The sequence below is a fragment of the Sturnus vulgaris genome, chromosome 17, assembly GCF_052056855.1.
Source record: "Sturnus vulgaris isolate bStuVul1 chromosome 17, bStuVul1.hap1, whole genome shotgun sequence".
Taxonomy (NCBI): domain Eukaryota; kingdom Metazoa; phylum Chordata; class Aves; order Passeriformes; family Sturnidae; genus Sturnus; species Sturnus vulgaris.
Genome location: NC_142259.1, coordinates 139,684 through 154,574, shown reverse-complemented (window position 1 = coordinate 154,574; position 14,891 = coordinate 139,684).

Genomic DNA, 14,891 nt, shown 5'->3' with positions numbered 1-14,891 from the left:
GGGGCAGTGTAGAATTCTCGGTCTGTCTCTGTCTCCACTCAGTGTAGAACGTCCCTGTCCTGGCACATTTTCGTGTGCGCTATGTCCCTCCAGGTCTTCGGTCCTTGCGAAGCTCTATGTACTGCGAGCGCTGCTACTTGCAGCTGAGAAGGACCGCGGAGCTAGCAGCGAATTCGGAGAGCGCTAAGCACGAAGTCAAGAAGCGAGACGTGTCCCTGCAACGCGGTGCTAAGAGCAGCTTCCTCGCGGCGGGGGCGAGCTCCGGCCACAAGACATTCTCGTCCTGGCAACGGATCTCCGTGAAGGGCGTAGGCGAAAAGCTTTCGTTTTCCATTCGAACTGCGAGAGAGGCAGACTGTTACACGGAGCTCTGAGAACAAAGGTGCACGCCCTAGGCGGGCTTGGGCAGAAGAAGCGTTCTCGAGCTCTTGGCTGCCCGCACACTGCTGGGTATGTGGCGCCCCTGCAGCGGCTTCTGGCCGCCGGCAAGTGAAAGCGGAGCAAGGCGTGGGCGTGGGCGAGGGCGGTGAACGAAGCGGCAAGAGCGCCGTGCTTGTGTGCACCACGTTAGAGGCTACTAGGAGAGGAAGGTGGTTGACTCTCGCTTGCCTTCCCAAGTGCCCTTAGCAGTCGGAAGGAGCAAGCTGAAGCACTGCTGCTTGTGCTGCTCCTTGGTTCCCTTGCAGCCCGCTCTGAAAGCATTGGCGGTCACTTCTAGGCGCCGAGTTGCACACACGCAGCACCACGTTAAGTGCCGCGGAGAAGGGAAATCCAGAGTGCAGCGAGGAGCTTGACGTGGCTTACGTGCAGTAAGGAAAAGGTGAACCTAAGCACTGCCTCTTCAATCTGGCCGCCTCTGCTCTGGTAGCAACTTTTGCAAGTCGGCAAAGGGAGCCGCGAGTATGTAGAAGGGAGGGCAGCGAGACGCCGTGCGTTATGCGCCCTTTCAGGGCTGCTGACAAGGGGCTACTTTAAGAAGGCCTTCTTCGTCCTCGCGTCCTTCTCGCTTCGTTCTAGCTGCATGGAGTACAGCACAGCGAAGGAGTGAAGACGGGCACTGCCCCAGCTTTTGCCCTGGCGTGCAACGGCTGTGTGCTGCTTTTCCAAGCAGCAAGAGCACTGAGAAGTGAAAGCGATTGTGAAGGAGCTCTTTGGCTGCTCGTGTGCTCTTCGCTGCACTGCGCCGCTCGCAAGCGGCTTCGTTCTTCGTCGTCTGCCGTCCGGAGAGAGCTGAACTGCAGCGGTCAGTTTCAGCTCTGCCCAACAGCGTGCTCTCAGTTCTGCGGACAAGCACGCCCTGTTGCCTTGGCTCCGAGTGCAAAGTCCCTAGCGAGCACTCACTCAGTGCAATGCACCCAGAAAGACGCTCTCGCTCGTCTTTCAAGGAGCGATTCCTAACAGCAGAAGCAGCAGAGGCACAAACTGGATGACGAGAAGGGACAATGTAGAACACGTCTCTGTCCTGGCACGTTGTCGTGTGCGATATGTCCCTCCGGGTCTTCGGTCCTTGCGAAGCTCTGTGTACTGCGAGCGCTGCTACTTGCAGCTGAGAAGGACCGCGGAGCTAGCAGCGAATTCGGAGAGCGCTAAGCACGAAGTCAAGAAGCGAGACGTGTCCCTGCAACGCGGTGCTAAGAGCAGCTTCCTGGCGGCGGGGGCGAGCTCCGGCCACAAGACATTCTCGTCCTGGCAACGGATCTCCGTGAAGGGCGTAGGCGAAAAGCTTTCGTTTTCCATTCGAACGGCGAGAGAGGCAGACTGTTACACGGAGCTCTGAGAACAAAGGTGCACGCCCTAGGCGGGCTTGGGCAGAAGAAGCTTTCTCGAGCTCTTGGCTGCCGGCACACTGCTGGGTATGTGGCGCCCCTGCAGCGGCTTCTGGCCGCCGGCAAGTGAAAGCGGAGCAAGGCGTGGGCGAGGGCGGTGAACGAAGCGGCAAGAGCGCCGTGCTTGTGTGCACCACGTTAGAGGCTACTAGGAGAGGAAGGTGGTTGACTCTCGCTTGCCTTCCCAAGTGCCCTTAGCAGTCGGAAGGAGCAAGCTGAAGCACTGCTGCTTGTGCTGCTCCTTGGTTCCCTTGCAGCCCGCTCTGAAAGCATTGGCGGTCACTTCTAGGCGCCGAGTTGCACACACACAGCACCACGCTAAGTGCCGCGGAGAAGGGAAATCCAGAGTGCAGCGAGGAGCTTGACGTGGCTTACGTGCAGTAAGGAAAAGGTGAACCTAAGCACTGCCTCTTCAATCTGGCCGCCTCTGCTCTGGTAGCAACTTTTGCGAGTCGGCAAAGGGAGCCGCGAGTATGTAGAACGGAGGGCAGCGAGACGCCGTGTTTTATGCGCCCTTTCAGGGCTGCTGACAGGGGGCTACTTTAAGAAGGCCTTCTTCTTCCTCGCGTCCTTCTCGCTTCGTTCTAGCTGCATGGAGTACAGCACAGCGAAGGATTGAAGACAGGCACTGCCCCAGCTTTTGCCCTGGCCTGCCTGTGCTGCGCCTTTAGCTGCACACCAGAACAATGGCATTTCTTACCCGCAAGTTAAAAAGGGCTGTAGTGTAGCCTTAGGAATGGCAAGTGCCTAGGCATTAAGTTGGGCGACCACGTATGAGGGAGTCTTTAGAGGTTTCCTCCCCCATGGCGCAGGTTTATTCTCATTTTCGTGCTGAACTGAAAAGTCCGGGCATGGCAAGTCTGCCCTGCCTTCTGCAGAGACGAACACAAATGTGGGGCTATGATCCTCTGTGTTGGGAGCTCTGCTTCCGGGTGTGTGGGCCGCCATGAGCCCGCAGCAGCCGCCGAGGACACTGTGGATTGTGGATGAGGCTGGGCTGGCCCCCCGCCCCCCCGCTGGTCTGACAGCGGCAGGAGCTGCGTCGGAGCGGCATCGCCTGAGGGCCCCATGGGGGGCGGGGAGAGAGCCGGGAGTGACCCCGAGCGACACCGGAAGCGATATCCGTAGGGCCCGGAAGGCCAGCGTTGCCATCGAGTTTGGCCGGTAGGAGGCTTCTAAGGTGCTTTGAAAGGTGGAGCTTCTTTGCTCTAGGACAGTCTGGGAGAGCTGAGGGTGTCCAATCTGGAGAACAGAAGGCTCCAGGGAGACCTTCGAGCCCCTTGCAGTGCCTGCTGGGGCTCCAAGATAGCTGGGGAGGGACTTTGGAAAAGGTTCTGGACTCGCAGGACAAGGGGGAATAGCTTCAAACTGCCAGAGGGCTGGGGTAGATGGGATATTGGAAAGGAATTCTTCCTTGTGTGGGTGCTGAGGCCTGGCACATGTTGCTCAAAGAGGCTGTGTAGGAGCCCCATGGCAGGAAGCGTCCAGGGCCAGGCTGGAGCGGACATGGAGCAACCTGGACTAGTGGAAAAGTGTCCCTGCCCATGTCAGGATGTGGGAAGAAGAGAATCTGTCTCTAAGGTCGCTTCCAGTCCAAACCATTCTGGGATTCTAGGATTCATGGAAGGCCCTTTTCCAAGTGAAGTGTTGTATCTCTTGGCTCCCAGCTTGTAGTTGCCAGTTCTTCTGGAAGCAGGCGTGGCGAAGCAGCTGTGATGAGCCATGGGTTCTCAATAGGACGAGTGTGATATATTTGCAGAGAGGAAGGCTGCAGACAGATCTTCAAGGTCCAGGTAAAACAAGCAAAGGATTGAATAAAAGCCAAAGGTTGGTTGTGTTAGTTTGCTGGCTGTTGAAATGGCCCCAGGTCATTTTCAACATTTCTAATTTGGATTTGTTTGAGTAAAAAATGAATGTGTTACCTCCAGCGTAGGCTCTCCAATGCATCTCCATGTGCTCCCATCTCTTTGTTGTATATCGGGTTCTATTAACTGAAGACAGAATCATAACACAGTAGTAAAACATTTAGAGGCGTAGTTAGCCAGCTTCAGGAGTTTTCAACTCTGCTGTTGACTTTTCTGGTAACTGTAGGCAAAGCAACACAATCCAGTTACTCCACTTTTGCTCTCTGAGGAAAAAGTGATTTTTTTTTTTTTTTTTTTCTTTCTTCTCATTTTGAAAATAGCCTTGAATGAAGAGAGTTATGCATGTGGCATGTAGGATTCATTATTTTACTTTTCTCTTCTGCTGTCTTTCGCGTACTAGTCTTTTTAAAATTTTTTTGTCGCTGTTCTCCATTCAGTAGGTTTGAAAGAATTCTAATTGTTGAGATGATGGTTCTTTGAAGGCTCACTTAGCCCACCTTTTGGGTGAAGGAAAGAAGAAGACAAGGTCCTCTAGGAAGAGTAAAAAGCATACTTTCAAGAGACATTCAGAGATGTCTGCTGATGCCATGCAATGACCGTGTAATCAGCAGAAATGTGTTGGAAAAACACCCATCAGTGACTTCACAAGAAAGCCACACTCAAGACAGGTAAAGAACAGAAGCATAAAACCCCAAAGGTATGAAATGGACAGATTTTCATTGGGAATGAGCAACTCCTGAATTCTTGGTTCTAGAACTAGGGGCTTGTAATAAATAGACTGTCTCCTTGCCAAACGTAAACTTGGTGTCATGATCTGCTCACTGCCCGTTGAAGTGCAGGGCTAGTAGACTAATATTTGCCATGGCAGGCATATTGTATGGCTTTCCTGTTAAAAAGAAATTGGTTTTGCTCATAGCAATCTAGATATGTACCCAGTCTGACACCTATTTTTTAGGCTATATTTCCAAGTAAATGGCTTCCACGATGATGCAGTAAGTTTATGTCATGAACAAGAATGAAGTGATTGCATGCATCCTTTTTTACCCTAAGCCAGCTGCTGAATAATGAGACAGAGACTCTCACTGACGCCAAGGAGTGCCCGTGCTTTTGGGAAAAGCACTGGGCAGATAAAGCCTATTTCCACATTTCTTGCTAGCGTCTCCTTCAAAGTTCATGGGTTTGCTCATCTTTTAGAGCTGTTCTAGATGTCTTTGTAGTTTACATGTACTAAATGTAGCAGGTATTGCTTTCATGGCGTCCTACTAGATTTGAAGTTGGGATCTACTCAGGCTTCAATGTCTCAGAAGAAGCAACGTTGATTCTTTGAATTCCGTTCTTGAACGTGAGAATGCTACTTATGTAGTTAATGAATTAATTAAATCGAATTCACTTGAATGGAAAAATTGTCTTGTTCATGTAGATTTTAACTTGGGAAATTGATATTTGAGTTCTACTTTTCATTGTTGTTGCTTTTCTGTATTCTTTGATTGCACAGATAGCAGATGTACTGACCAAGTATTGTGTGAAACTGGAGGAAATGTCCTTCCTCTTGGCAGCTGATGTTCACAAGCTCATTAACGCTAAGGCCATGGTAAATGTTTTACCTGGGGCAAGATAGCAGTCTGAATATTCCTAGAATGTCTTTCTTTCCCCAGATGAAATTCATTTTTTTCTGCCTATCAGTCACTGAAATATAGAAGAAATTTCTACTTGGCAGGGTATTGGTTATCATTTGTGTTCTTTTCTCCCCTCATTTTCTGTAGAAGAGACAATTTTTGGTTTGTTTTTGCATGTTGAAGCAGAGGAAGAAGAAGATGAGGAGAGGATTCCTTGTAAAAGTGAAGAAAATGAGCATGCAGAACAGGGACTAAGCATTATGCAGGTAAGCGAGCAAGAGATTAAGTTTGAAAGTGAAAGCAGTTTTGTCCAAAAGAAGGAGGAATAGGACGTCTTTTTGCTGAGAATGAATAGAAAGGTTTTTTGCATTTAGTTTGTATACGAAGCGCACAGGGCTCTAGATCCTTTTGTGGGAAAATGGAGTGTGTAAAGTTGCCAATCATTTTGGAGCGAATTTGGAGGGTGAATTTGGGGTGCCAGGTGAATTTTGGGTCGAATTCTGGGGATTTGGGGTTTCCCAGGTGAATTTCTGAGGTGAAAAGGTTCAAAAAGGTTTTTTTTTTGAAAGCAAGTTAAAGCCAGAAGGTTATTGAAAATTAATAGATGTGATGCAAGTAGGTAATATGCAGACGATACACAGCGAGACAAATCATGGGAAAAATACAGTGGTAACACATGAGTGTGTGAGGATGGGATCAGTATAGCTAAGGCTCAGTTGAAGCTGAATTTGGAAAAGCATGCCAAAACTAAGAATAATAAAGGCACCTACGGGTATTTCAGTGGGAAAAGGAAGATGAAAAGAAACCTATCACACCTCCCCTATTCCCCCCCCACCCCCATAAGCCAGACAGGACTAGTGACAACAGACAAGGAGAAGGCTGAGGTACTCAACAAGTGTTGGTCTCAATTTTTACTGCCAGTCACTATTTCCACATCTCTCAGGTTATTGGACTGGTGGACTTGATTCTAACCCATAGTAGCAGGTCAGCTTTCAGACCACTTGAGGAACCTGAGCATGCAAGACCATGGCACCCACCCAGAGGCATGTCAGGGCCCTGAGAGAACTGGCAGCTGTAGTTGCTAAGGTGCTTCCTCCATCATATTTGAGAAATCAAGGCAACCAGCTGAAGTCTCCAGACACTGTGTTGTATTGACTCCAATCCTCTTGGTCTTTTTTGTAAATCTTAGAGCTCTGAGTCAATTTCTGCAGAGGATTCCCAATGCAGTTTCAAAAATGGAATCTTTGTTACTGGTCCTCCTGTTGATCTTGGATATTTCCATTTTCTGCACTCCTTTATTTTCGAAACATTTGTAATGACTGAAAAGAAAGCTGAGACGAGGCATTATGCTCTTTCCAGTGATAGAAATGGACCTGTATTCTTTTCAGACAAATATATTTTTGCTGTGTCTAAGCACATGTGCATACCTGTGTTTGATTTATGTGTCCAGGTTTTGGCAATGGGGCAGCCACAGGGCCATCCTGTGACAATGGCCCAGGTGCTGCCCCGTCCCGCTTTCTTCCAACTGGCTCCACTTCAGCATGTCCTCCCTGCTGAGAGAAGAGGCTGGGACAGCACCTTTAGAAATGTGACTTTCTGGGGTTTTTTTGTTTCGTTTTGTTTTGTTTTGTTATTTGTAAAGTTACTAAAAACCTTCACCCTGATTTTTTGTGTTGGGTTTGGGGCTTTTTTTTCCGGTTTTGGGTGGGTTTTTTGGTGGGCTTTTTTGGGGGCTTTTTTTGTCTCTTTGGGGATTATTGGTTGGGAGTTTTTGTGTGTTTGTTTGGTCTGCTTTTTTTGTTTGTTTTTTTATTACGGTTTTGTAGAGTTTTTTAAGCAAATTGATTGGAAAACTGAATAGTCCTCCACTATAGTCTCCTGGATTCACCTGAGACTCTTCCTAGGCATCTCCCTGATCCTTTTTGCAATGAGTCTCACATCATTCTCCTGAAGAAACTGTCTGCTTATGGTTTGCATGGGTGGGCTGTTTGCTGGGTGACAAACTGGGTGATGGCCAGGCCCACAGAGTGGTGGGAAATAGAGTTCATCCAGCTGGTCCCCAAGGCTCAGTCTTGGGCCCAGTCCTGTTTAATATCTTGCTCAGTGATCTGGACAAGGGGATAGAGTACACGCCCAGGAAGTTCACAGATGATGCAAAGTTGGCTGGTAGTGTTTTTTTTCTTCTGGAGGACAGCAAGCTCTGCTTCTTCTTCCTCCTGTTCCGAGGTCGCTGCTCCCTCTTCATCCCTCATTAAGTGTGCTGATTTTGTCACTTGGATGAGAAAACAAACAATTTTAGCAACAATACTGGTGGCAGGGTACAAGAAAGGAAGAGTTCACATGAATCCCCCCCCAACAACAGACAATACCTGATGGCTCCTCTGCCCAGCTTACTGACTACACCGCAACCCATTGTCCCCCAAAGATACTCCCTTCTCCCTGCCCCCAGCCATGATGTGAGATGGAATAGAATAACTAAGATTAAGATTCTCCCTATATAACTCCATCATACTTCGATTCTGGCAAAAACAATTCTTGAAGTTCTATCATTTCAGATCATTTGAATTTGAATTGGCATACTAAAAGGTCTAGCCAGAAACTCACGACAATATTAATAGCCCATTCTAGAATGTCCGAGATGATAGACACTTCTTTCAAGAGAATGTGATACCTCACGTGACTTCTCCAGAATTTAAATGAACAGCGGGAGTAGTCTACAAGATTCTTGCTGCCATCTGGATTTCCTGGTTTTTGGCTGGTCTATGTAAGCCAACCAGCTATTCAGCAGAGGGAATATTAGTGTGATACTTGATGGTATGTGAGATGGAACACAGTAATTTATGGCTTTTTGCATAGTGATGAAGCTGTAAAGAAAGCTCCGTAATGCTCTGACAAGGAGGCTGCTGGACTTCAAGCAGCAAAGGCCCAAAACGAACCAGTGAAAAGGTGTCATTGAAAAAAAAAAAAAAAAAAAAAAAAGCCAGGTGGGGAGCAAAGTGATACTTAAGGGCAGTTTACTGAAAGAGGAAATCTAGTGAAAAAAAGGTCCAAGAGTGAAGGAATAACAGGGAAAATGAAACTAAGGAAGGAAATCAATCTCAGCTAATCATTTCAGAAGCTAACAAGTTGTCATTGCAATGATGCATAAAGTGAGAAATTATAAATATGTCTGCGCCAAAATCTGAATTATGAACTTTATTGCATTCTGTCTTTCACGGAATCATACAACAGTCTGTGATTAAAGATCACCTAGTCCTACTTCCTTGCCAGGTAGATCTTACAGTAGATGAAATTGCTCAAGACTAGCCAAACTGATAAGGAGCACTCTCAATGATGGGGCATCCACAACTTCTCTGGAACAGCCGTTTGAGTGTCTCACCAGCTTCATTGTAGAAAAGCTTTTCCTTTTAGCCAATCTAAACCTAGTCTCAGTTTGAAAGCATGTCCCCTTGTCCTTTCTCTGCAAACCTTCCTAAAAAGTCTTTCTCCATTTGTCTTATACCCTCTTTACATATTCAAAGGCCACAATACTGTCTCTCCAGAAACCTCTCTTCTCCAGGCTAAAAGATCCTATTTTTCACAAGAACCAGGTCATAAACTGAAATGGAAGACATCTCAGGAGATCAGATCATCCAACAGCTCAGCGAAAGAATAGCTCTGAAGTCAGATCAACTAGCTTAGGGCTGTGTCTGTTTGAATTTTGAAAATTAGCAGGACTTGAAATGCTTCAAGGAAGAGAACTCTGGGTGGCTCCAGAAACAGCCTGAGAAACTCGAGCAAACTCGAAACCTCAGAAACTACCACTGCTTTCTCTCCCTCAGCCCAAGCAGTCCCAAAGAAGAAGTGTTCCCAGCAGGCTGGGATAGCACGCATATACACTACATATACATGACAGGCATCGCCAGCAGCCACATCCTGCTCCTTTCTGTGGCTGGCAAGAGTGAGACTGGATGTTTACATGTGGGCAACCTGGGTCCCTCCAGCACCTCAGACACTCAGCCTGCCCAGTGACCCCACTGAATTCCAGTATTCGCAGTGTGCCAAGACCACAGCACTACTCCGCTTGCTGGCACAGACCATCACACGCCTCCTAAATCAGTCAGGACTCCCCTGGTCCCACAGCCAGCACCCCACTTGCTCTCCCCCAGGCCACTGCCATTGTTCACCAACTTCTCCACTTTGATCTTTGCTGGTGCTCTCAACACTGGCACACCCAGATGTTCTGCAGCTGTTGTCTCCTGGTGGAAAGGACTTGTAAAGCCGTGTTTCCACACAGGACTTCCACAACCTTTCAAAGCAACCTTTTCTGGGGTATGAACAATCTCATTCAAATGTCAACATTTCTTTTCCCATATGTGAAATCAGAATTTCCTTCTTCCGGGCATGCCCAAAACAAGGCACAAACTACATTGTGCCTTCTGTTTCACATGCTGACTCGTTTGTAAACAATGCTAGGAGAATACCTGTTTTGATCCAAGCTAATCTCTGGCCCTTATAGTGCTTTCGGTAGTTAGTTTTGCTTTGCTATTTACTTGATGTCCCATTGAATTGTTGAATCATAAACAGACTATCTGTCTGTATAGCAGCATAGCAGTGATGAATAAATGCAAGAGAAGGAGCAAGGTGATTGTTTGCTAGACTCTTCCTAGAAACTGAGAAATCTGTTACTTAATGCTGACCGCAGCAGATGGAGGAAGCATCCTACATGATGTCAAAGCAATGAAGCTGTAATCACTTTTATGATTACAGTCAAGGCACTGCTTTTGCCACCATAAGTGGAGTGCAGGGAATCTTAAAAGACGACACTCTAACTGTTGTCCATGCTCACTGAGAAAATAATGCTTTTACAGCAGAGCAGGTCTCACCGCAGCTAAATCATGGCTTCAACTGTACACCGCCTTCAAAAAAGCCCACAAAAATACAAATGAAAGGATTTGGAACCCAAGGGAATCTCGGATTGTGACATCAGCTCACTTTGGATTCTTTCCAAATTCTCAGTTCCATTTTCTTCCCAGCCAATTATCCCACCTAACCTGAGATGTAATTTATGGATATCCAACACATCTAGTTACCTTAGAATTAGATTGCCACTAGGCAAAAAGACAGAAACAAGCAGTTAAGTTCAGACTGAAACCAAGGGTGTTTAGAACAGCAATACTTGGACGTAACTATTCTTGATCAAACCAAAACTTTTAGGACTTACCCATGAATTTTTGGAGGTGGAAAAAGTCCCTAGGGAGCTCACACTCAGTGCCTGGAGAGGCGCTCTCGCTGGTCTTTCAAGGACCGATTCGTCACAGCAGAGGCAGCAGAGCACAAGATGGCCGACGAGAAGGGGCAGTGTAGAATTCTCGGTCTGTCTCTGTCTCCACTCAGTGTAGAACGTCCCTGTCCTGGCACATTTTCGTGTGCGCTATGTCCCTCCAGGTCTTCGGTCCTTGCGAAGCTCTATGTACTGCGAGCGCTGCTACTTGCAGCTGAGAAGGACCGCGGAGCTAGCAGCGAATTCGGAGAGCGCTAAGCACGAAGTCAAGAAGCGAGACGTGTCCCTGCAACGCGGTGCTAAGAGCAGCTTCCTCGCGGCGGGGGCGAGCTCCGGCCACAAGACATTCTCGTCCTGGCAACGGATCTCCGTGAAGGGCGTAGGCGAAAAGCTTTCGTTTTCCATTCGAACTGCGAGAGAGGCAGACTGTTACACGGAGCTCTGAGAACAAAGGTGCACGCCCTAGGCGGGCTTGGGCAGAAGAAGCGTTCTCGAGCTCTTGGCTGCCCGCACACTGCTGGGTATGTGGCGCCCCTGCAGCGGCTTCTGGCCGCCGGCAAGTGAAAGCGGAGCAAGGCGTGGGCGTGGGCGAGGGCGGTGAACGAAGCGGCAAGAGCGCCGTGCTTGTGTGCACCACGTTAGAGGCTACTAGGAGAGGAAGGTGGTTGACTCTCGCTTGCCTTCCCAAGTGCCCTTAGCAGTCGGAAGGAGCAAGCTGAAGCACTGCTGCTTGTGCTGCTCCTTGGTTCCCTTGCAGCCCGCTCTGAAAGCATTGGCGGTCACTTCTAGGCGCCGAGTTGCACACACGCAGCACCACGTTAAGTGCCGCGGAGAAGGGAAATCCAGAGTGCAGCGAGGAGCTTGACGTGGCTTACGTGCAGTAAGGAAAAGGTGAACCTAAGCACTGCCTCTTCAATCTGGCCGCCTCTGCTCTGGTAGCAACTTTTGCGAGTCGGCAAAGGGAGCCGCGAGTATGTAGAAGGGAGGGCAGCGAGACGCCGTGCGTTATGCGCCCTTTCAGGCCTGCTGACAAGGGGCTACTTTAAGAAGGCCTTCTTCGTCCTCGCGTCCTTCTCGCTTCGTTCTAGCTGCATGGAGTACAGCACAGCGAAGGAGTGAAGACGGGCACTGCCCCAGCTTTTGCCCTGGCGTGCAACGGCTGTGTGCTGCTTTTCCAAGCAGCAAGAGCACTGAGAAGTGAAAGCGATTGTGAAGGAGCTCTTTGGCTGCTCGTGTGCTCTTCGCTGCACTGCGCCGCTCGCAAGCGGCTTCGTTCTTCGCCTTCTGCCGTCCGGAGAGAGCTGAACTGCAGCGGTCAGTTTCAGCTCTGCCCAACAGCGTGCTCTCAGTTCTGCGGACAAGCACGCCCTGTTGCCTTGGCTCCGAGTGCAAAGTCCCTAGCGAGCACTCACTCAGTGCAATGCACCCAGAAAGACGCTCTCGCTCGTCTTTCAAGGAGCGATTCCTAACAGCAGAAGCAGCAGAGGCACAAACTGGATGACGAGAAGGGACAATGTAGAACACGTCTCTGTCCTGGCACGTTGTCGTGTGCGATATGTCCCTCCGGGTCTTCGGTCCTTGCGAAGCTCTGTGTACTGCGAGCGCTGCTACTTGCAGCTGAGAAGGACCGCGGAGCTAGCAGCGAATTCGGAGAGCGCTAAGCACGAAGTCAAGAAGCGAGACGTGTCCCTGCAACGCGGTGCTAAGAGCAGCTTCCTGGCGGCGGGGGCGAGCTCCGGCCACAAGACATTCTCGTCCTGGCAACGGATCTCTGTGAAGGGCGTAGGCGAAAAGCTTTCGTTTTCCATTCGAACGGCGAGAGAGGCAGACTGTTACACGGAGCTCTGAGAACAAAGGTGCACGCCCTAGGCGGGCTTGGGCAGAAGAAGCTTTCTCGAGCTCTTGGCTGCCGGCACACTGCTGGGTATGTGGCGCCCCTGCAGCGGCTTCTGGCCGCCGGCAAGTGAAAGCGGAGCAAGGCGTGGGCGAGGGCGGTGAACGAAGCGGCAAGAGCGCCGTGCTTGTGTGCACCACGTTAGAGGCTACTAGGAGAGGAAGGTGGTTGACTCTCGCTTGCCTTCCCAAGTGCCCTTAGCAGTCGGAAGGAGCAAGCTGAAGCACTGCTGCTTGTGCTGCTCCTTGGTTCCCTTGCAGCCCGCTCTGAAAGCATTGGCGGTCACTTCTAGGCGCCGAGTTGCACACACACAGCACCACGCTAAGTGCCGCGGAGAAGGGAAATCCAGAGTGCAGCGAGGAGCTTGACGTGGCTTACGTGCAGTAAGGAAAAGGTGAACCTAAGCACTGCCTCTTCAATCTGGCCGCCTCTGCTCTGGTAGCAACTTTTGCGAGTCGGCAAAGGGAGCCGCGAGTATGTAGAACGGAGGGCAGCGAGACGCCGTGTTTTATGCGCCCTTTCAGGGCTGCTGACAAGGGGCTACTTTAAGAAGGCCTTCTTCTTCCTCGCGTCCTTCTCGCTTCGTTCTAGCTGCATGGAGTACAGCACAGCGAAGGATTGAAGACAGGCACTGCCCCAGCTTTTGCCCTGGCGTGCAACGGCTGTGTGCTGCTTTTCCAAGCAGCAAGAGCACTGAGAAGTGAAAGCGATTGTGAAGGAGCTCTTTGGCTGCTCGTGTGCTCTTCGCTGCACTGCGCCCCTCAAAAGCGGCTTCGTTCTTCGGCGTCTGCCGTCCGGAGACAGCTGAACTGCAGCGGTCAGTTTCAGCTCTGCCCAACAGCGTGCTCTCAGTTCTGCGGACAAGCACGCCCTGTTGCCTTGGCTCCGAGTGCAAAGTCCCTAGCGAGCACTCACTCAGTGCAATGCACCCAGAAAGACGCTCTCGCTCGTCTTTCAAGGAGCGATTCCTAACAGCAGAAGCAGCAGAGGCACAAACTGGATGACGAGAAGGGACAATGTAGAACACGTCTCTGTCCTGGCACGTTGTCGTGTGCGATATGTCCCTCCGGGTCTTCGGTCCTTGCGAAGCTCTGTGTACTGCGAGCGCTGCTACTTGCAGCTGAGAAGGACCGCGGAGCTAGCAGCGAATTCGGAGAGCGCTAAGCACGAAGTCAAGAAGCGAGACGTGTCCCTGCAACGCGGTGCTAAGAGCAGCTTCCTGGCGGCGGGGGCGAGCTCCGGCCACAAGACATTCTCGTCCTGGCAACGGATCTCTGTGAAGGGCGTAGGCGAAAAGCTTTCGTTTTCCATTCGAACGGCGAGAGAGGCAGACTGTTACACGGAGCTCTGAGAACAAAGGTGCACGCCCTAGGCGGGCTTGGGCAGAAGAAGCTTTCTCGAGCTCTTGGCTGCCGGCACACTGCTGGGTATGTGGCGCCCCTGCAGCGGCTTCTGGCCGCCGGCAAGTGAAAGCGGAGCAAGGCGTGGGCGAGGGCGGTGAACGAAGCGGCAAGAGCGCCGTGCTTGTGTGCACCACGTTAGAGGCTACTAGGAGAGGAAGGTGGTTGACTCTCGCTTGCCTTCCCAAGTGCCCTTAGCAGTCGGAAGGAGCAAGCTGAAGCACTGCTGCTTGTGCTGCTCCTTGGTTCCCTTGCAGCCCGCTCTGAAAGCATTGGCGGTCACTTCTAGGCGCCGAGTTGCACACACACAGCACCACGCTAAGTGCCGCGGAGAAGGGAAATCCAGAGTGCAGCGAGGAGCTTGACGTGGCTTACGTGCAGTAAGGAAAAGGTGAACCTAAGCACTGCCTCTTCAATCTGGCCGCCTCTGCTCTGGTAGCAACTTTTGCGAGTCGGCAAAGGGAGCCGCGAGTATGTAGAACGGAGGGCAGCGAGACGCCGTGTTTTATGCGCCCTTTCAGGGCTGCTGACAGGGGGCTACTTTAAGAAGGCCTTCTTCTTCCTCGCGTCCTTCTCGCTTCGTTCTAGCTGCATGGAGTACAGCACAGCGAAGGATTGAAGACAGGCACTGCCCCAGCTTTTGCCCTGGCCTGCCTGTGCTGCGCCTTTAGCTGCACACCAGAACAATGGCATTTCTTACCCGCAAGTTAAAAAGGGCTGTAGTGTAGCCTTAGGAATGGCAAGTGCCTAGGCATTAAGTTGGGCGACCACGTATGAGGGAGTCTTTAGAGGTTTCCTCCCCCATGGCGCAGGTTTATTCTCATTTTCGTGCTGAACTGAAAAGTCCGGGCATGGCAAGTCTGCCCTGCCTTCTGCAGAGACGAACACAAATGTGGGGCTATGATCCTCTGTGTTGGGAGCTCTGCTTCCGGGTGTGTGGGCCGCCATGAGCCCGCAGCAGCCGCCGAGGACACTGTGGATTGTGGATGAGGCTGGGCTGGCCCCCCGCCCCCCCGCTGGTCTGACA